This window comes from Homalodisca vitripennis, chromosome 6, assembly GCF_021130785.1.
Source record: "Homalodisca vitripennis isolate AUS2020 chromosome 6, UT_GWSS_2.1, whole genome shotgun sequence".
NCBI classification, from domain to species: Eukaryota; Metazoa; Arthropoda; class Insecta; order Hemiptera; family Cicadellidae; genus Homalodisca; species Homalodisca vitripennis.
Genome location: NC_060212.1, coordinates 162,637,214 through 162,660,000, shown reverse-complemented (window position 1 = coordinate 162,660,000; position 22,787 = coordinate 162,637,214).

The window sequence follows — 22,787 nt, the reverse complement described above, 5'->3', positions numbered from 1 at the left end:
AATAGCTGCTGATAACACTTGGCAGATTCAGCTGGTCTAGTTCCTAATACCTGCTGATAGCACTAGCCGAGCAGTGCTCTAGGTAATAATAGTTGTGTTAAACACTAGCCAGAGCAGTTGTTGTAGGTTTAATAGCTGCTGATAACACTTGGCAGATCAGCTGGTCTAGTTCTTAATACCTGCTGATAGCACAAGCCAGAGCAGCTGTCCCACTAGCCAGAGCAGCTGTCCTGGGTACTAATAGTTGCTGATAGCACTAGCCAGAGCAGCTGCTCTAGGTACTAATAGTTGCTGATAGCACTAACCAGAGCAGCTGTCCTAGGTACTAATAGTTTCTGATAGCACTAGCCAGAGCAGCTGCTCTAGGTACTAATAGTTGCTGATAACACTAGCCAGAGCAGCTGATCTAGGTACTAATAGTTGCTGATGATAGCACTAGCCAGAGCAGCTGCTCTAGGTACTAATAGTTGCTGATAGATCTAGCCAGACCAGCTGTCCTAGGTACTAATAGTTGCTGATAACACTAGCCAGAGCAGTTGTTGTAGGTTTAATAGCTGCTGATAACACTTGGCAGAGCACCTGGTCTAGGTCGTAATACCTGCTGATACTGTTCGAGGCCTTATCGTTTGTTATAACACTAGCCAGAGCAGTTGTTGTAGGTTTAATAGCTGCTGATAACACTAGCCAGAGCAGTTGTTGTAGGTGTTAAAATTATCATCCGGAGCAACTCCTATAGATCCTAATACATTGTAAGTAATCCCAACTATTTACGAAGTACAGATGGTACAAAATATATAATTATGGGAATATTATATAATATTTATATTTAATTATGTTTATAACTGTACCTCTATTGGAATATTATGTATTATAAATCTGACAGGAAACTTAAAAATTTAATGCTCCTACATTTCCCTGTATGTAGGAACACATTTATTATATTACTCCCTATATTTTATGATTTAGGTATAAAACGACTGTTAAATAATGTATGATAATACCAATGAAGCTTAGGAGTTTTAAAATGTGCATGTTTTATCAAATTTGGCCAGCAGTTAATGTAAAATGTGTATCGCTATTAACTAGAAACAACGGAAACAATCAGAAATATGATAGCTGACAGTGTCTAATTGCTAGTTATAGTTAGAAAATACGTTTTAGTAGGCGACTAATTGGTGTAATTTGACACGAAAACACAATTGTCATTAAGCGCAGTAGGCTAGTTTAAGTAATACATTTTTTTGAAATTAAAATATGTCATCCTTATCTATTAATAGAATAATACACTTCTCACAAATTTTATCCAAGCTTAACTAATTTATGTTCATTTAAAATTACCTACGAACACATATTGAGAATTCTGAAAATAACGAATTACAGACTAGTTTTAACTGTATTAAATCTAGTTATTTTAGAGATAAATAGCGGTTAACAACTATAAAGCCGTAATAAGATATATTCCATATATTTTAACAATTGACGAAAATTACAGTTTGGCGTTTTAAAAGTTATATACAACTGTGTAATAAATAACTCAGAGACCTCTCAATTTACATTAAATGTAAAAAATATAAATGAAGTATCCATAAAGAATATTTTAGTTTTATTCAGTTTGCGTAAGGTAATATGATTCTAATAATCAACAAAGAGCACAAAAAGAGTGATTTATATATGAAATTTTTCTATTGTATGAGGTATGACACTAATTATTTATATGAGTAATTTTTGCAAGAACAGTTTTAATACCTACTATAAAATAGACTAGAAAAACGTAATTACATGAAAGATTTTTTTAAACTTTATATCATAGTATTATAAATGAAATAATTTACTAAGTAATTGAAAAATTGACAAAATTAGATCAAAATGAAGCAATATTAACTGCTGATTAATTAGACAATAAGTAGTAACTTTTAACCTTTTTTTTACTAACAAACAAAATGATTTGGAATATTATTTAAAGGTAAGCAATAAAATATTAGTTATTTTACTCAAAGTGCGTTAAAATTTGTAGGAATCAATAATAATTTATGCAATATTAGCCAATATAAAAATAACAAATAAAAGATATAGATGTTACAAATAATCGCACACGTTTATGTTAACATCCACTATGTAAACTGATTACCTATGTGTGGAAATACTGAATAAATAAATATTTTGACATGTAAAGTGACCAATCAGTTTTATAGATAAATAAAGACGATAGTTAATATTGAAATGCTGTCGCATTATATCAATTGCTTTCTGACTAGATGTGTACAAAAATATATTTAAATGAAAAAAGCATTACTAGATTACGGAATTTAAATCTCTATAAAGCTCCTATATTCATTACGAAGACAAATAAAGTAATTGTTGATTAATAAATGTTTCGGTCACAACATCAATGATAACACATAAAACACGTCTCCACTGTTTGTGCAAGATTGATAGCCAATATGAAGGCGTCATCAATCGAGCAGCAGTTGGTGCCTCATTTGACACTGCCACATTGTTCCTTACACTTCAGCAACTGTAATTAATTACAGTGTGATTCCTCAATATATCTTACTTTGTTGTGTTTCATCACCTATTCGAAAATATGTTAAAGTAAGCGGATGTGGTTAATAAATTAGATCAACGCTTGTATGCGGAAGGAGTTTATATTTTCGATGAAAAAACTCGAAAACTTGTTTATACTGTCTAACTTAAGATAACGACCCCACATTAGAAGGGAGAGCTTTTCCCTGTTTGGCTCAGATCCGGGGATGTATTTATTTTCGCGTGGAAATGGCTTTCAATTTCGTTACTCAACTTTCTTACCCAGAGCCTCGCTGCGTTGTGTGATAGTAACTTTTCGTGTATTGCCTATACAATATAATGATAACCGTGGAATTACTGTATTTAAATGTTAAAAGTATTCAAAAATACGCACTCCACATATTTATCTCTCAATAAAAAACAATTGTCACTTACTTACAAAAGCTTAGGTTAGATACGAATATTATGTCTGAAAAATATTATGTTTAGAAAAATAAACATTATGTCTGTATAAGCTTTTGAAGCATTTTTACTATAATATCTCAACACTTGATTATATATATATAGATTTTATTGCAAATTCAAAAAAAACTGGGAACTGTCAAAATCAGTGGCCTGTTTGCATTGTGTCGGGTTTTCTTCGTAACGTTGCTACAGATTTGTTATTTATTATCTCTTGTATTATTAAAAAAAAACTTCTTAATAGTATTGTAAAAAATAAAAAAAAATTAACAAAATATTGAAAACCCTGCCTTACATATTAGTTTGAAAAATATTACTAATTATTATTATTATTATTAAATTACCTTGTATATTTTCTGTTGGCGACATGTCGTGATCGAGACTCAATGTAGGCCTACTTAGAAACAGTCGGAGGATACAATTCCCGGTAAATTATATTCACCACTGTCACTTGTGTCAACGATATTCTTTCTCCCGCTCGTCACTGTCGGAATATTCGCCTAGTCTCACAATTTGTTCTGTAACTTCGTCGATTTTTCGCTCGAGTTCCATATAAGTCTGTTCGACTCCTATCGTATGATCACACCTTTCCTCCAATCTTCTTCAGTGGTCGAATCACATGTGTCCTTCACTAATTGTTCCTCCGAATGTATATTAAATTTCACGTGTTTCTTTGCTACTCTATTTAAATAGGCTCCAAATAAATTCGAATGGATAAAAATCCGGGTGGTAGGGCAGCAGGCGCAAAACTGTGTGTCCACTTTTGTAAAACATTCTATAAATTTTAAACATTTTGTAGGTGAGCTTGTAGGCTTTGATAAGAGCATACAACTCAAGTTTGTACATCGTACTTGAGTGAGCAATATTACGCTCGGAAAGCCTTTTGCCCATTTCAGCCTTTGTACTTGAAGTTTTTGGTGCAGGATCTTCTTGTTGGTTGTGATAGGAGGCGTTATGTATTACAACAACGGAATTAATTTTCAGATTAGGGAATAATTTAGTTCTTACCCATTTTTCATAAGTTTCGTAATACATGTCATTGTGGTAGTCTCCCGACTTCTTTCCTGATTTGAAAGTAAGCAAAGCATTAACAAACATCATCGATATTAACAAATCATCGATCTTCCCCAGGTGCGTGGACTATTATAAGGCGTTGTCATTTACTTAAAGGTGTCTTCAGTCCCGAAGTACTACCATCAGTCCAAACATTTGTTTTTGTGTTTTTAGAATGAGCATATGTTTCATCCATTTACACTATTTGCCTTTTTTCATCTCTGTATTCAAATATAACTTTTAAATATTTTATCCGTAATTCACGGAAGTTGAAACTTTCAGTTAATAGTTTTCTATTGGTGGATTTCTTATAGCGAGATCCTAAGTTCCGTGATATTTTTGTGTCACTTACTTCAATTAAAATCAATTTTCACTTTTAATACATCCAATAAGGATTTCAATGTAGGCCGTTCTCCATGCTGTAGATGAACATTATTCATTGCTTTTCGAACTATACCCAAATAAAAACTGTCACTGATCACTTTTAATATGCTAACTTTTTCTTACCTTGCTTGGTGTACTAAACGAAGTGCCCACTAGACTTATTTATTTTTCCTTCTTTAGAATAAGTCTTAGCGTGCTTTAGAAATTCCAGTTGCTTGAATGACAGGCTGTTTAACCTTTTCTCTTTTCATAAAGCGGCAACTACATTGAACATTGGCAATTACTTCACGTGTTTGGCTGTGTATAACCTTTCTACCTTCTATTTTGCTGTTCACACTTCCTTCCATTATAAACTTTTCACAATAAATCACAATAAACACAAAACAATGACTACACATACTTGACTTTGCACAAGCTAATGTTTTTAGGGCGGTACGTACACAAGGGTGCAGACCGATGCTCACCAGACACAGTACGTCAATAGACTGAGCCGCTTCCTTCCTTCCTTATTTATTTATTTAAAAAAAATCTCATTTAAGCCTCAGCGTCAGATGTGCCGGCTTCGAAGTGAACTGGTTTTCATTTAAAAGTACAAAGTACATGATTGGACCTCCCCGGGATTTGAACCCGTGATCTCTCGGTTAGAGAGCCGAGACTATATCCATTAGTTTACGGAGGAGGACCGCTACATTTCCCCACCACTTCATTGCACTCTTTGCCTTCTGCGTATCTCGAGGCCACCGTTCATGCTATAACTGACGCACAATACAAGGTAAGATTACGCTACACCATTTGTCGCGTAGCAGGCCTCGCTGATCATGTTGTAAGCAAAATGTCTAATCTGTAACTCATTTAATTTTTTATATTTCCTATGGGCAGAAAAACAGATGAAATTGATAACAAAATTACGCTCAGCCAAATTCCATGATCTCAAATGCACCATCATAGAACGTATTCTTGTTCATGTCTTATGACATATTTTTCCAGACATCTTGTCTCATGATAAATTCTAACGTTTGTTCTCATTATGTGTGGTTTCATAGCAATGTTGAAATAATAAAAGTTCCAATTAGCTAGGGAGGATACTACAATGCAAGGGTGTGCTAAAATTAAATCTTTTCAACTACATGTAACATCGAATTTCTACTTTATTATTTTATCCTTTTACTTTATCAGATATGTCTCAGATAACATCTAATTAAATGCAGATTGTTTAAAAATTCTGTCACGTTCTCGTTGAAATCACGGATACCCCTAAAACTAGTGCAAGTATATTTGCTAACGCTTAGCCAAGTCAAATCGAGTGACATGTACTATCGTATAAATCGGTGTTCGTTTATCGAACTTGAAAACCTGTATATGCCCACACGATAGCGGGAGAACGAACGCTATGCATCATTGAAGTATATTACTCCCTAGGCCAGTAAATTTGCTCCCCTGTCAACCTATGGGTGTAAAAGTTTCTTTTCCGTTTTTTTTATCTTCGCTGGACATCTTTAGAATGAATTGAGGTACAGACGAGCAAAACTGTTACGTGACACGTGGTGTGCTGTATTCTGCCCCCCTTTGTAGATATTCAAACACCTTATTCAGTTGTACTAAACACATTTAGCAGTTTTTCCTTTCCCTTCTAGGAATACTGTACTGAGTTACTTAATTCAAACCAGTTTTATCAACAGAGGTACACTAATTGCTTTTATTAAAATCTAAAGTAATAATAAAACATTTTTTACTATCATAATTATGTTGTTGGAAATAATGCAAATTTTACTTACTAATTATTCAATGACGTCAGAGTAAAAATACATCTAATTTTGGTTTTTAACGTTATTAGAATAAAAGTGAGAATTTGCATTCGATGTTTAATTAAGTTCTTTAATACTTGCGAGAGTTATGACAAAATTACTTGGTACTGAAATTGAATAATGGCTTTTTTTAAGAACGTTTAAATTTCACTTTACTATGCTTTAGTTACATCATTTATATGATAGTGTTAATAACTCAATTAAACCTTCGATTTCTAAAATTTCTATGCTATTTGATTACGCTATTTGTAATACTAAGTATAGGTTTTAATTAAATAAAATTATTTTTTAAATTAGTTCCTTACATTGTTGTTGTAAAAATGTAGATTACTGTAGGAAATAAAATGCGAACTAAAGTGAAAATACGTTTTCTTCAAGAGTTTCAAGCATAAAATAAAGATTACTTAATAAATGAAAATATTAATAATTTAAATTTTTTAACTTTCACAATAAGTGTAATTTAGTTATAAATATGAGATAACATGCTTTACATGGTCATGTTGTAACTAATAAACGCCACATCGACGATGTCAATCAGAAACAGAATAATTTTAATATATTATGTGGAATGTACCGTCAGAAAACTTTGTTAACCAGTTGGTCAGCAAAAGACTTGGCGGAGCCAAAAGTATACGGATAAATCAAGATATACAAATCTCCTTACTATTTCTTTACAAAAAAAAAAAAAAAAACAAAAAAATAACGTTAAATGCACTTGGAATCAGAAAAAAAACTACTAATCTTTGCGGAATTCAATAATTCCTACAATCGAGGCTATATGATAAGTCCAAACGTCATTGCTAGTGACTATATTTTCCTAATGAGGTAATGAGGTGTTTGGAACCATGTACAATATGAAGCAACACATAGCTTTCAGCTAGTATACAAGTGAATTCCTTAAGTTAAAACTTATAGTTATATATCTGTGATTGAAATAATATCGATTTCAGGATGTGGAAAAACAAATAAATAAAAAAAATTATCGTACTAAAGGAAGAATATATATTTAACAAATAAAATGCAATAAATACTCTACTACCAATAAAGAATTTTTGCAGGTATTGAAAACTCAATTATGTCCATTGTGATCGCTTAGTTTAGATAAACCGAACTAAATCCACACAATGATCTCAATCACAGGTAATCAAATGACGGTCAAACCTAATGAGGACTATCGTCACAGCTAATACGATCTTCCCTGTCTATTAAAACGTTTATTGATTATGTACTGATCAGTCTTCTCATTTCGTTTGTAATGGAAGTTAAAATTTATTTTAACATCTGTATCATGCTTAAAAAAATTCTATAAGTTTGGCCTATGGAAAAATTAATGGAAAAGACATTTTTTATACTTCCACATTAAATTTATTTAAAAAATTCTGTAAACAATATCAAACTGATGATGCTTTAACCGGCGAAAGCGCTTTTCAAATAAATTTAATGTGGAAGTATAAAAAATGTCTTTTCCATTAAAACCTACTCACTTCCACCAAGGATACAAAGCAGAAAACTATGGGAAAATTGTTTAAAGTTTATTCGAAATGTGATTTAGCTAAATATTGCTAATTATTGCTCCTTACAAATTTAAAAATTAAATATAAATAACAGAGATGCAACCAGTCTGTATCTAAAATTTTGACTGCCGTTATTTTGAGATCTATAGCGGTATCGAAAAAGTACAGAAATCATAAAGTGTGCTATATATTATCTAATATTAACAAGTGTAATTTCCTGCCCGTTTACTGAAAATGTTGCGGAAATAGAGATGAACTAACAATTTCAACTAAAGTTGGTGCTAAGATAATAGTTATATCTTCATTTATTTACCTTAAACTACTAGTCTTAAAGGCCTACTTCTATCAAAAGAAAATTAAGATGGGTTTCATAACTGTCTATAAATTATAGTAAAATATAAATATTAACTTTGTCTTTTTTATACATACATTACAGTACTGACCAAAGACTGCATACTTAGTATTCATTTGTTTAAATATACAGTTAATACTATATTTTAATAAAAGTTTTAATTTCATTATCTGGATATTTTCTTTCTCTGTACTCAATAACGATTGCAGAAAAGTTTTAACATACGTCGAAATGTGAGGAAGAAGATTTGTGACTGGCAAAGCTCACTGATATATGTGAATGCGCTGAATATAGTGTGTGGATTAAATAAGCATATGGTTAGGCTGTCATTAAACAATATTCAAACAACACAGTGTTTACATTTAACAGCTCCTTTTTCTATTTATTAAATTTTTTTGCTCTAATACAACCCTTAGAGACAAAATGGTATATTGGGGATATCAACAAAATGAGTTGTATGATGTACATTCAACCATATAAATTGGCTTAGCGTCGTTTAAACCTATCTAAATCAATAGGTAGATGAAATTGCTCTTTTGTTTATGGACGGGATATAAAAATTTCTTTTTCATTTTATTTCATATCGTTAAATGAGCAATAGACTTGAAATATTCCGTTGAACCTCAGCTAAAACTATTTACGCGACGTGTAGTGTGGCACTCCTACCTTGTACAGATAAAAAAGAAAATCAAATGAAAAAAATTATTAATTCTTGGTGGTAATACTAGATGAATTAAAATTTTCTATGCAAAGTTATTTTATAATATTATATTTAAATAAAGACAGGGGACGATGTATAAATATGAAATACTTTCACAGTCATACAGTGTTTGAATTTAATAATCGATAAACGTATTAATTGTATGCAAACGAGATTTCCACAAGAAAATATATAATTTAAAAATATAAAATTTAGCTAGATTATGAAATTGAAAACACATTATTAATTCTATTTCTATTACGTAGTAAAATAAAGCAAAACAAATTGTTGATTAATGAATGGTTTAGCCGCAATCCCAATGATAACACATAAAACACGTTTCCACTGTTTGTGCAAGATTGATAGTCAATATGAAGGCGTCATCAATCGAGCAGCAGTTGGTGCCTCATTTGACACTGCCACATTGTTCCTTACACTTCAGCAACTGTAATTAATTACAGTGTGATTCCTCAATATATCTTACTTCATTGCGTTTACCGTAACATATTTGACAATATGTTAAAGGAAGTGGATGTTATTAATAAATTGGAAGAACGTTTCCATGCTAAACAAGTTTATATTTTGAATGAAGAAACTTCACAATATGATTATGTAGCTTAACTTAAGACAACGACCCCACATTAGAAGGAAGAGCTTTTCCCTGTTTGGCTCAGATCTAGGGAAGTATCCATTTTCGTGTGGAAATGGCTCTAAATTTCGTTCCTCAATTTTCTTACGCGGAACCATGCTGCGTTGTCTGATAATAACATTTCATGATTTATGGCTACTTCTGTGTATTGCCTATTAAAGTATAATGATGTACAACATGCTCATTGTTAAATGGGTTAAACCCAGAATTACACGTTTTAAATAACTTCTAAATATTCCAACAAACGGCCTTTCCAGTCTATTTATCTATTAACTAGGTAGACTAGGTATTAACTAGTAGGCCTACGTACACCAAACAGAGGCCTTTCCAGTCTAATATTTATCTATTAACCAGGTAGACTAGGTATTAACTATGTAGTACGCACACCACACAGAGGCCTTTCCAGTCTAATATTTATCTATTAACCAGGTAGACTAGGTATTAACTATGTAGTACGCACACCACACAGAGGCCTTTCCAGTCTAATATTTATCTATTAACCAGGTAGACTAGGTATTAACTATGTAGTACGCACACCACACAGAGGCCTTTCCAGTCTAATATTTATCTATTAACCAGGTAGACTAGGTATTAACTATGTAGTACGCACACCACACAGAGGCCTTTCCAGTCTAATATTTATCTATTAACCAGGTAGACTAGGTATTAACTATGTAGTACGCACACCACACAGAGGCCTTTCCAGTCTAATATTTATCTATTAAACCAGGTAGACTAGTATTAACTATGTAGTATGTAGTACGCACACCACACAGAGGCCTTTCCAGTCTAATATTTATCTATTAACCAGGTAGACTAGGTATTAACTATGTAGTACGCACACCACACAGAGGCCTTTCCAGTCTAATATTTATCTATTAACCAGGTAGACTAGGTATTGACTATGTAGTACGCACACCACGCAACAGGCTTCCCTGACGTTTCATGCAAAATTGAAATTTGTTATATCGATTGTTTTTTTGGTCTTTTATGAAAGTCGTATATTTATATTGGAAAACACATATTTTTGGGCAGCACGCACATACCTATAAGCTATCAATATTCTTACATTTCCCAAGTACAAAGTCGTGACTGTATAATACAAATAAAAGAACTTGAATTAGAAATTAAGAAACTAAAACGAGCTTTAACAGTGAAAGAAAGTTTATATCTATGGACTTTATAGCGAGGATAGAACAATATACCATTAATTTTGGTGGGGGAAAGGGTGAGAGTGTGATATTTAAAAGAGAAAAAAAACTATTCGAAATGTATAGTCAAGTTTTATGACAAAATAAAAATGCCAAATTAAGTCCCATACAAATTAACCAGTAATTGGTGAAAATATAAAAAAAATTCTTGAACACTCCAAATTAAGTTTGAGGACATAAGTATTAGGAAGTGTTTCATAAGTTTATTAAAATGTATCTAAAACTAATAAAGATAAATATTTATTGTGTGTAATTTAAATAAATAAGTATCATATTTTATAGTTTGTTATAAATTACATCACTATTATATACTAATTGGAATAGTTGGTGTGATATAATTATAAAAATTCCGTCACGTTTTAAGCCATGTGAAGTCTGTCCACATGTACAATAAAGCTATACATGACATTTTTTCATTGTAGGTCTAATTTAGATTTAAAACCATACATACTTAACATATTAATTTTGTAAGATTTTAATTATTTTAATGTAATTAATAGGTTTTTAAAAAGTGACTTTGGGTATGAATGCACGCAAAGAAGAAATCTTTATATCTGTCTCATTCTTACTATTAGCAACAGTTTGATCTAGAACATCTTTCTGACCTGGTGAATCTTTTGAACCCAGAGAACTTCGCCTCTGACAATTACAAAGTTTCATCATGATTCGTAACTTTAGAGAAGATTTTATTTGTCTGTCACATCGGCGAAGTAATATGCGTTTCAGAGACAGAAGAGAGTGCACTCGTGGCCAAATTGCATTGCTTCAGTTCTTTGTAAGTAGTGTTTAATACATTGATAAATGATTTCCTTTTATTTATTACTAAGCTCACCTCTGTAATTACATTCTTTTATACAATTTAAATATTTATAGACACAATAAATTTTATTATTTAGCCCCATAATAGTAAGTTTTAAAAAGTCATAAACTTTACTTTACTTTTACTTTAAAATAATTATGAACACAAAACCCTAAACTTAATTTGAATTACTTTTAGTAACAAAAACCTTCTCTGGCATTTTCTACATATATAATGTATTGTATGTATCCATTGAAACTTATAAAAAACCTGATATTTTAGTTTCATATTTTAACACGCAGCATAACGTTTTAGAGCCATTATCACTAAGGTTAAACATTAAATAACAGTGAAACAAGCACTTCAGATTTGGAAGCTTTTTATTAGTTTTCTTTCACAAATAACACATTTTAATGACAAAGTACACATCGCAAAGGCCTTTTTAACAACTGCTATACTTTCCGAGAAATAAATTGTATGAATCCTAATTAGTAAATGAAGCATACATAATTATTATAACAGACTAAAACTTGGTATTGTTCACGCAGTTAAAATATTAACAAACTTAATAGAACTTTTTAAAACTAATTATTAATAGTTAATTCAGATGAACAGATTTGAATTTTTGTTTCCTTCAATGTATCTAAACTTAAAGTGTATTTATTTGTTTCTATGTTGCGCACTCAGTCACAGCCTGAACAAATGTGCATCGTTTGATTAGAGAATATTGAATACATCTTATGTATGTAAAATAAAAAAAAATATGTATACCTGTTATAAATAAATAAACAAATAAATAAAAATAAATATGTATATATAAACAAATTGTTACTGTATTAAATTAGTTATTATTATGAATAAACTGACTCCATTAATAATAGTACCACTAACGGGATTTCTTCATTACAAAAATATAATACAGTCTCAGAGCGCTTAGACGTTTTCGATAACTGGAAACCTATTAATAATTCAGCACCAGCTGTTCCTTCATTTGATAGAAACTTCGTAAGCTCTTTCTTCTTTGCTAAAACTTTTGATATTTCTCACCCCATCGTCCAGTTGCTACTAGACCAGTGAATATATTTGTGTCTTGCATCAAAGTACGAGATTAAACCTACAACTACGTCTCATTTTAATGAGCCTAAACATTTAGTTTAGTTACAGCCAAATAAGTACTGTTTTGTTCAAACGTTATTTTATTTTTTACACCTATACATATAAATAAACGAAAGAAATGTAAAGAGTAATAACAATTTTAGACATGCCTGACATTTCAGATGGGAACATCGAAAAACGGGTTTTAGGTTACAGCTCAACTTCACTAAAGTACTCGTTCAAGATAGATTGCAAACTACTACACTAAATTTGTAGTACTTAATGGAACAGTAATTATTTAATCTAAAGAATGTATTCATAAAATATGTATGTTTATATATATATTTGTCTGAGAAGTAACGATCAGATCGAGTGTGTTTACAGTATTAACTCACAGCTATTTTCAGTAAGGGAAGAGTTTGCTGGGATGGATCACTAGGCTCCATCCTACTTAAGTTTAAATTTCCAATATAAACTACTGAACCAAATACTTGTACGGTGTACAGAAATAGATATTCCCTCAGATTTCCTCGATAACGTGTTCTGCTTTCTAATATCTAAGCTCAAATTAAATGTATATTACTTAAGTTATACTGAGCATATTATAAGATTATAAGTGTTATAAGAACTAATACAAACGGTAGCAATGAAAATTTTTAGATATTTGTTACTGAAATATATAGAAGTCAATAATCATAGTAATATATGAAATGTAAAAGATATTAGACAAATATGTATAAAACTAATCGAACGTATAGAAAAAAGTTATAATAAAGAATTGAGGGTTTTATATTATAAAAAAAAAATAAAAGATAACGATTTAATACAAAGAAAACTTACTTTTTCAAGGTTTGTATTCGCAGCGCGTTGTAAGAAGTAGTCCGCGACTGCCTTTCCATTTTAAAAGGTTTTGTTTAATAGAATACTGATGGAATATGTAATGGCCAGACAATGAATTTTGTGTAGTTTCCATATCTCACTTTCTTATCTATCTATGAATTGAAAGTACTTTTAAAATTCTGAAATTACTTTGCGAAAACCTAGGTCTTGTTTGTACATAGGTCAGAACTGAATAAAGGGCTAACACAGATGAACCAGTGGGATATCCTCTTCGGAGATTTTTATATTAAATCCTTCAGCTTGCCAGAATGTCTGATTCATTGTGCACCATCTAACGATTATCAGACCAAACTTTACCTTACTTAACCTAATTTACTGTTAGTTGTATTTTACTCATATGTAATAAAGTTGAGTCCACCATTTTGCTTTTTATAATAATTCCCATTATTTATTTTGATAGTTACTTTTTTTATTTTATTTTGACTTGTTTTCACTTTTTTGCAGATCATAAAAGGCTTTTTCTGTTTCTTTGATCAATTTTACATCTTGTGAAAGCATAAAGCACATTATGGAACAAGCTATTTGAAATAGTTATATCTAGTGTATGTTTCCAAGGAGATCCTTTGTAATAGCATTATTTACTGTTGTTGCCTCGTAATAAAGAGAAAATAAACGCCACACTCCAATGAACCCACTTTTATTACAAGAATTTGGAATGAATAATAATTTATTGGTTTGTAATATACAATAAATATAACGCAAATCCCTAATACGCGGTGTAATTTGCATTTAAAAACCAATGTCATTAATACTTACAATCACGACAATAATGTTTACGTATACTGGGCCCGATTAAAGTGAGACAGTTAAATGACAATTTTAGTAATTTTCTAACTACAGATATCAAGGTAGTTACTTAAAAAAAGAAATATCAACCGAAACATCTTGTTATCTGGATCTTTGATGTTCCTTTTGATTAAAACAACTTAAGAGAACAATCCGCACACCAAAGCGGGGCACGGTACAGTGCTCATATCATCTCAGAACTCAACCATCTGCCGTTAGTTACCATTTAAGGTTTTCTTAATTTAAACTTGCAAGCAATATTTCCCATAGTAATCAACACATTTTTATGAGTAATTTCAAAACTAAATCTGTTACAAGTAAAGGTAATATATTATAATGATAAAGACTGAAATTAAACGCTATTTTACCCCTCAGACTAGGTTCATTTGAAAAAAGTGTTATGTAATTTTATAAGCGGTGTCAAGTGTGTATAATGTGGTGAATGATTATACGTATATAAATACTACTGATACCTCATTATAGTTTACATATAAATACTGTTTGCTACAAAAGCTGAAACTATGAACTAATCTTCGGAAAAAAACCTACAAAAGTTTTATGTAATTTTGATGGGCTATTTCCACTGAAGAATGTTTAAATTTGTAACTATTTCCTGTTTAAATAAAATATTTTTTACTAATTTTTTAGATAAAGCAATAGTTTTTGTTGACAATTTCGACACTTAAAGATTTTTTACGATCATAAAGAACATTATATATTTTTATTAAACTTGTTAGAAAGCTTTACATTTTGATCAACTACAAGTAATTATTTAATAGATGTCATGAAAAGCTATGATACTGTTACGTAATGCTATAGATAAAAGTATTGATTTAATCGGCAGTATTTTCTTTTATAAGAGATTCCTTTGCCCCAAAATATTACAAGTTCATATCAAGAACGGTAAATTAATTAAAAAAAAGGACGCAATGTTATAAAAAAATCCCACGTAGTGCCTTGCAAAGTAGGGTATTAACACTGGTTCTGTAAATGGGTCTAAAATTAAGTGCCCAAAGGTCAAGTAAAAATTCACTGCTTGGTTCTCATATTCATGTTATAAAAAAAAGCCAAAGCTGTATTGAGAAAAACGTTTAATAGCATTTTCGATTTCTTTATATAGCTTTCATTAAATACATTATACTGTTAATATAGGGATTGAATACAAATTAAACATAATAGCAGGTTATCTTATCAAAAAATATGTGTATATAGTTAGCTTTTTTTAATTTATAAAAATAATTTTCTAAATTAAAACATGTTCAAATAATGTACACTCAAAACAATTTTCTGGAATGTTCTATGTACTGGAATAACTATTATAAATGCCTAAAAAGCAAGCAGCTCGAGAATTATGCTCGTTCATCGTTGTTCTAGCACATCTGAACGCTCATTGTATCTTACCTGAAGATGTAAGAATTTGTTGTAGTCTTTTCCAATCGGATGTCGAATGAGAAAAACAATATTTTCAGTTACATAAAAAAACTATTCAAGAATAAAAAATTAGATATTGATGAACTTTTCACTCATTGTGGAATTGTATACAAATCAGTTCAGTTCTTTACAATTGATATTGTTTGGTAGTATTTATGTAAGAATTAAGTTATGTTATAAGTTGTTATTTTAAATACAAGTTTCTCATTTATAGTTTGCTATGGACGAAACTTCGTAAGGATAAAATCATCACAGTAATGAGTTACTGTTGATGTTTAACAACAAATTATATTTATTAATACGCAACACCTTAATTAAATACCACTAAGAAAAATCAGTATTATATGTCATTATAAACCAAATTATATGAACTCAAGGAAGGATGGTTAAGGAATATTTTTGATAACTTTAAATGAACACGTACAACTTAAGACTTAAGATTGTCTTAATTTTTCAAAATAACGTTTTATATAAAAAACTCAGTCTTTAAAAGATATTGTTGACAAATCTTGCCTATAATATGCATAAAGAATTTAACAACTCCAGGTCCAAGCATGTACGTACAGAAGTGTCTGAGACACACGAAATGTGAAGCCACAGAGTAGCTCGCAAGTTCTAAAATGGAGATATGTAATTCTCATTAAGCTGTCAACAAAGTTGGACTTAACAGAATTAAGAAGCTGCAGGCTTCTGTAAAGGAAAGTTGCTTTATCTGTTTTGACTCATAAAACTTGTCAGAGTTATCTTCTTATATTGTTATGTACAGCCTACACGATGGTTGGCTTTTAGATTTTACGTTTTCTTGTTACATAGATATATGTTCATGTATCTGAGTGAAAAAAGTAATGTTTCTTCAATGGTTTCATAGTGAAAAGAGCTTTTACACCAATCTTTTTTATACAAGTTTTTTTAAAGTTAAAACTAAAACAATAATTCCCAAAGAGTGTTTGAAATGACTATTCTATAACAAGATAGCTTTTTACATTAAACACAACAATTTTAAAATTCATCAACAATCGAAGTTGATTTTAAGTTTAATAAGCACATACAAGTCTGAAACGCCGGATGCGGCACCGAAATAGCAAATTTTGGCTATTTTGCTGAACAGGATCTCGAACTGACTCACGCACGACTAGAAGATCGGAGGGTAGGTGGCGGTTGTAGTCTTCCACGGTGATCAATATCGCTTGAAGTTACCACCGTGGCCGATTTCAGGGTTGCTCAGCGGTGACTCTGAAACTTCCCCTTCATATCTTCATCGTCGCGTTGGGCTGTAGAAGACAGAAGTTTTGCAGTTTTGCAATTTTTTTTATAACATAACATATATATCTTTTGTTCTTTGTCGGACGGGTATTTATACCTACTAGAACTAATATACCACCTATTTCAATCTTTTCTATATCCTATGGTATTCAGGTCTTATCTTCTTACTTCATCAAAAAGTATTTTACACTGTCAAGGATAATAGGTTTCATAGATTGTAAAATCTTAAGAATAGATATCTTAAATTATGTAGCCTATTATTGGGATGCATTTGTATCACTTGCTAAAGTGGATTCCATAATGCGCAAGGTTTTTAAATGATTATGAAGTCTGTTATTAGGATGCCTTTTTACCATTTGCTAAAGTGGATTCCATAGTGAGAAAGGTTTGTAAATGATTATGAAGTCTGTTATAGGCCTAGAAGTATATACCATTTAAGTATGTGATTGATGGTGCAATATGGGATTACGTTAAGAATTGTGTAAACTGTATGCACTCTAACACCATATACTTTGTGAAGAAATTAAAATAATTTTGGAAGATACTCCTCTAATTGCAGCTGTCACAATTAACAAGGCGCTGTTAATTTAGTCACAAACTCCACCACTGTTACACATTGAAGCCTGGTGAGTAATATGCCTTTGCCCATGAATACACTTCCTTTAGATGAGAATCATTGGTATACTAAAATTATAAATTTTTGTGTGTAGTTTTTTGCCTTTTACGTGGCAGCAGGCAGTAGCCATTACAAAATGAGTTATATTGAGTATCATTTACCAATGGGAGCATTTATATGGTTAAGAGGTGAGCAAAGTATATCACACAAATGGATATTGATATTAGTTTTGATTATTTATAATAAAAGCAATACTAACTATTACATTCCAATCTCTATGTATTTAGTTTATTACTTTTCTAGACACTAACTAATTGCAAAAAATATCATAACTTGTTAGGAAAGTATTTCTAAGCCTTGTATTTATTTTTACATGATACCATTGTAATATAAATTTATTTATTACACTTACATTTAAAAATAGATGCTGTATATAATTTAAGACCTTTTAAATATATTTTTATATCTTTTAAAAATACGTGAAAGATTGCATAGTTTAAAGAAAAATTTGTTCTGTGAAAATAAATAATATGCTCAGCGGGTTTACTTTGATGCGGAGGGAAACCTTGTGCTCTCTATGTTTTTGTAAAGAATAAATAACCTCTGTTTTCCTATGTTAAATGTTGCTCTTTGAGTAGTAAACGTCAACGTTCAACAAATTCAAACAGTGGAGTATGCGAGTCTCTTATTTTCTTTTTATCTGTTTAAAAGATACCGGCATTATTATGTTCATTTTAAGGTGAATGTTCGTGAATCCAGCTTAGACAAAAATATCGTTTATTATAGTGATTGTACAAATACCTTTTACTGTGAAATAATTCTAAGATAGGAGTCGAGAGCTAATTTTAACTCTATAAGAACACAATCTCGTTATTTTGAAACTGATAAAAGTATTTTTTCTGATGAAAGAAATTGAGCGTCGATTACGGTAGCCTTGTTGGGGGTTGAAATAGGATGACAAACAAAGGGTTAAAAATAGTTTTTCTCTATTTTAGACTATACTAAAATGCAACTTGATACACCAATGTTAAACCGTCAGACATACTAATAATTTTGTAACGTCAGGAAAGTAGATGATGAGACTGAAATATTCCATTTTAACTAACTCTGTATGGTTATATCACCTGCCATGTTAAAGAACACTGTATGGTTATATGACCTGCCATATTAAAAAAAATTCTGTGTGGTCATATGACCTGCCATGTTAAAAAACTCTGTATGGTTATATGACCTGCCATGTTAAAAAACTCTGTATGGTTATATGACCTGCCATGTTAACGAACTCTGTATGGTTATATGGCCTGTCATGTTAACGAACTCTGTATGGTTATATGACCTGTCATGTTAACGAACTCTGTATGGTTATATAACCTGCCATGTTAAAAAACTCTGTATGGTTATATGACCTGCCATGTTAAAAAACTCTGTGTGGTCATATGACCTGCCATGTTAAAAAACTCTGTATGGTTATATGATCTGCCGTTTAAAAAAACTCTGTATGGTTATATGACCTGCCATGTTAACGAACTCTGTATGGTTATATGACCTGTCATGTTAAAAAACTCTGTATGGTTATATGACCTGCCATGTTAACGAACTCTGTATGGTTATATGACCTGCCATGTTAAAAAACTCTGTATGGTTATATGACCTGCCATGTTAAAAAACTCTGTATGGTTATATGACCTGCCATGTTAACGAACTCTGTATGGTTATATGACCTGTCATGTTAACGAACTCTGTATGGTTATATGACCTGCCATGTTAAAAAACTCTGTATGGTTATATGACCTGCCATGTTAACGAACTCTGTATGGTTATATGACCTGTCATGTTAACGAACTCTGTATGGTTATATGACCTGTCATGTTAACGAACTCTGTATGGTTATATGACCTGCCATTTTAACGAACTCTGTATGGTTATATGACCTGCCATGTTAACGAACTCTGTATGGTTATATGACCTACCATGTTAACGAACTCTGTATCGTTATATGACCTACCATGTTAACGAACTCTGTATGGTTATATGAAATGCCATGTTAACGAACGCTGTATGGTTATATGACCCTGTTTCATACTTCGTTTCATGTCTGACGGTTATTTTCAGCCTGAAAAACAAGAACGAAAAATATAATATAATGAAATATTCTACACAAAACGTAGCATGAAGGAAAAATAATTATTTCTCTTACTACTTGTTTGGTACCGTCCAATTTCAACCGATTATTATATGATAACACATTGTACATTCTGCATACCACGTATAAGGATTTTAAACTTTTATGTATATTAGGATTGACCTAATATTCTTAACAGTAATATTATTCTATTAATAACTATTCTACATCTATTATTAGCTAATATTATCTATATAATAAGTATATCCTATTCCTAATAGTAACACGAGAAGGAGCAGTAGGGAAGCTATAGTCATGTAAATCTATGCAACTCTTTTTAAAATACTTGTAGTCAAAATTATCCGAGTATAGTGGTTTATGCGTAAATATCTACGGAATTAGAATAAACGAAATTTTCGAAAGTGTAGTGTTTGGGAAATGCAGGTAATTAAAATCGTAATGATTCACAGTTGACTTTAACGAGGTGTGAAAATAATTGTCGTAATGACGTGTTTGGTCGCTAGAATTTGACCAACAATCAAACCATGTGATGGTCCATTAAACATTCTGCGCCATTCATTATTGGTGCATCCTTTAGTTGTGTTACACCATACATTAGTTAACGAAGTAATTTTCATCAACCTCGAAATATCAGTAATTAGTCCATTGGTTGTTCCTGTGTTTGTTACTTGAAGCGTTACCATATACGTAGAAAGCGAACATTAAGGGATACCACATGCATGGTATTTTCCGAAGATATATAAGTCACACAATACACATTTAGGATAACCCTCTACATTTTATTAGTATTATCTTAGTATGTCTGTATAATAATTGTGTTTGATGTCGTGGATTTTGTCTTTGCTTACGATAAGTACTGAGCATGTTCGGGGCCAAGTGGATAACGCTGTATTGTTGTGTTCTAAATACAATACAGGATTTGAAAGTAACATTTCGTTCAACCTTTAACAAATTTGATATTGTTTGTAATAGTTCACTACACCATATAAGAATAAAGTGGAGCGTAGTTCTAATGTTATTAGTGGGATAACTAATTCCAATTTTTTAAATATATATATATATATATATATATTTTTTAGCTGAAACTGTAGTGTTATAAAAAATAAACTTTCTCCTTTGGTATAGCATTTATAAAATCCTTATGGGCGCCTTAAAAAATTTTGTCTCAGTTGTTCACAAAGTTCAGGAAAGCAAGTACCTTATCACAAGTTCAGTATTCTCCACTGTAATACATGGCCACACAGCTCACCAAAGTGGCAAGTTAGACCGGAGTGTTTTAAATATTAAACAGCTTTGTCAAGTCTCCAAACACTTGCGTACCATCCCAAAAATTTCTGTACTACCGACCGGAGCTGCATAGAAGCTTGTAAATTATTGATAGTCAAATCTATTTTGTTGAAAATACGATATTTTGCTTGAAATTTGTTTCCCTTAATTGCATAACACAACCCGCAAAAGAAATTATAATCATACAATAATAACATTAGTCACAGTTATTAAATGTAATTATAGGGTTATATAACGTATATGATACATTTTAACAGTTTATGAACGGTTTTATGTTATTGAGAAAATTATAAAAGTTTGGATTAAATAAAGCAGTAATTATTTCATATAATCGGAATTTACATATACATTTAATACATTTACTTCTTTGTTAGTTTCTAATTGAAGAAAAAATGTTTTAAGGAATAATACAATTTCGGCAACCTAAATTTTTTCAACGTATAACGAGGGCAAAACCTTATTAAACATTTACTGAACTTTGACATTTTACATTTGATGTTTGTTTAAAGTAACTGAGCGAAACCCTAACAAAGAGAAGTTTTAGGGAACAAATATTTTTATGATTATGTCCACACGTATTGACAGATTGTGCGTTGTTCGTAATAATAATGTTACCTAGATAGGCCTATTAATCTATTAATAAAAAATAATCCATTTTCCTCACAAATTTAGCTAATGTTTTGACCAAAACCTATTAAATTCTGCATTAATATGCTTTTAACACAATAAATCAATATTTATCTATATTGAACAGCGCTTAGATGGCTCAAACCACTACGGTTATTTAGCCTCCATTACAAATCTTTTTATACCAAATCTAAAATTAATTCTAAAATTTTTGGAAACCTGTGGGATAAGATGTGAATCGAACACAATTATAATAAAATTAAAATTTAAAAACACATTAATAAATTATAACGTCAACATAGCAACGTGGAGTGTTAAAAGCTATAAACCTATTAAGGCATAAGAGGATGTATGATGATTTCTAAAGCAGGGGTAACAATTTAATTTACTGTCAACTATATCTGTAAACGTTTTTGCAATAGCATAGACTGTTTAAATGGAAAACCAATGATCATATAATTTTTCACCTTGGGCTGAATAATGTTTTGCAGGTTTTGTATATTTGGGTTTGCTAATGCTAATTTAACTCATTATTTATAATCCCAAATATTTGTCTCAGTGATTACAAAAATTTAATGGAAATTGTGTTCTCTTACAGACAATTTTAATCTCACTACGGGAGTTGTTGGATGGGACACGAAGACGTGATCCTCCCCCCGGATTAAGTACAATCTGGTTTGGGGCGAGAATCTCTTCTATGTAACAAGGACTCTAACTGTATACGTGTTGCTATCACGTAGGAGACCTCGCTACAGTTATTGTGGGAGCTGTCTGACCTTGCAATATTCTGTTACGTAGGTAACACAGTTGCTGTGGGAGCTGTCTGACCTTGCAATATTCTGTTACGTAGGTAACACAGTTGCTGTGGGAGCTGTCTGACCTTGCAAAATTCTGTTATGCAGGTAACACTCTAGGATATTTCTACGGTACCAGTCAAATGCCTACGATTACATACAAATGAATGCATCCATACTTTACAGCTTACCCAAGCAACATTTTTGGGCAATTTTCTATACATTTAAAATCTTTTATTTTCATTGGCTACACTTTCTATAGCAAACATTTGTTAGTAGAAAAATGCAACTATCCTCTGTAGTTAATTAGAGTAATTTACGAACAGATTTAAGGTGTAAACTAGAACGGTTACATTTATTGGCGCTGAACCGTTACTGCCAATCACAACTGAA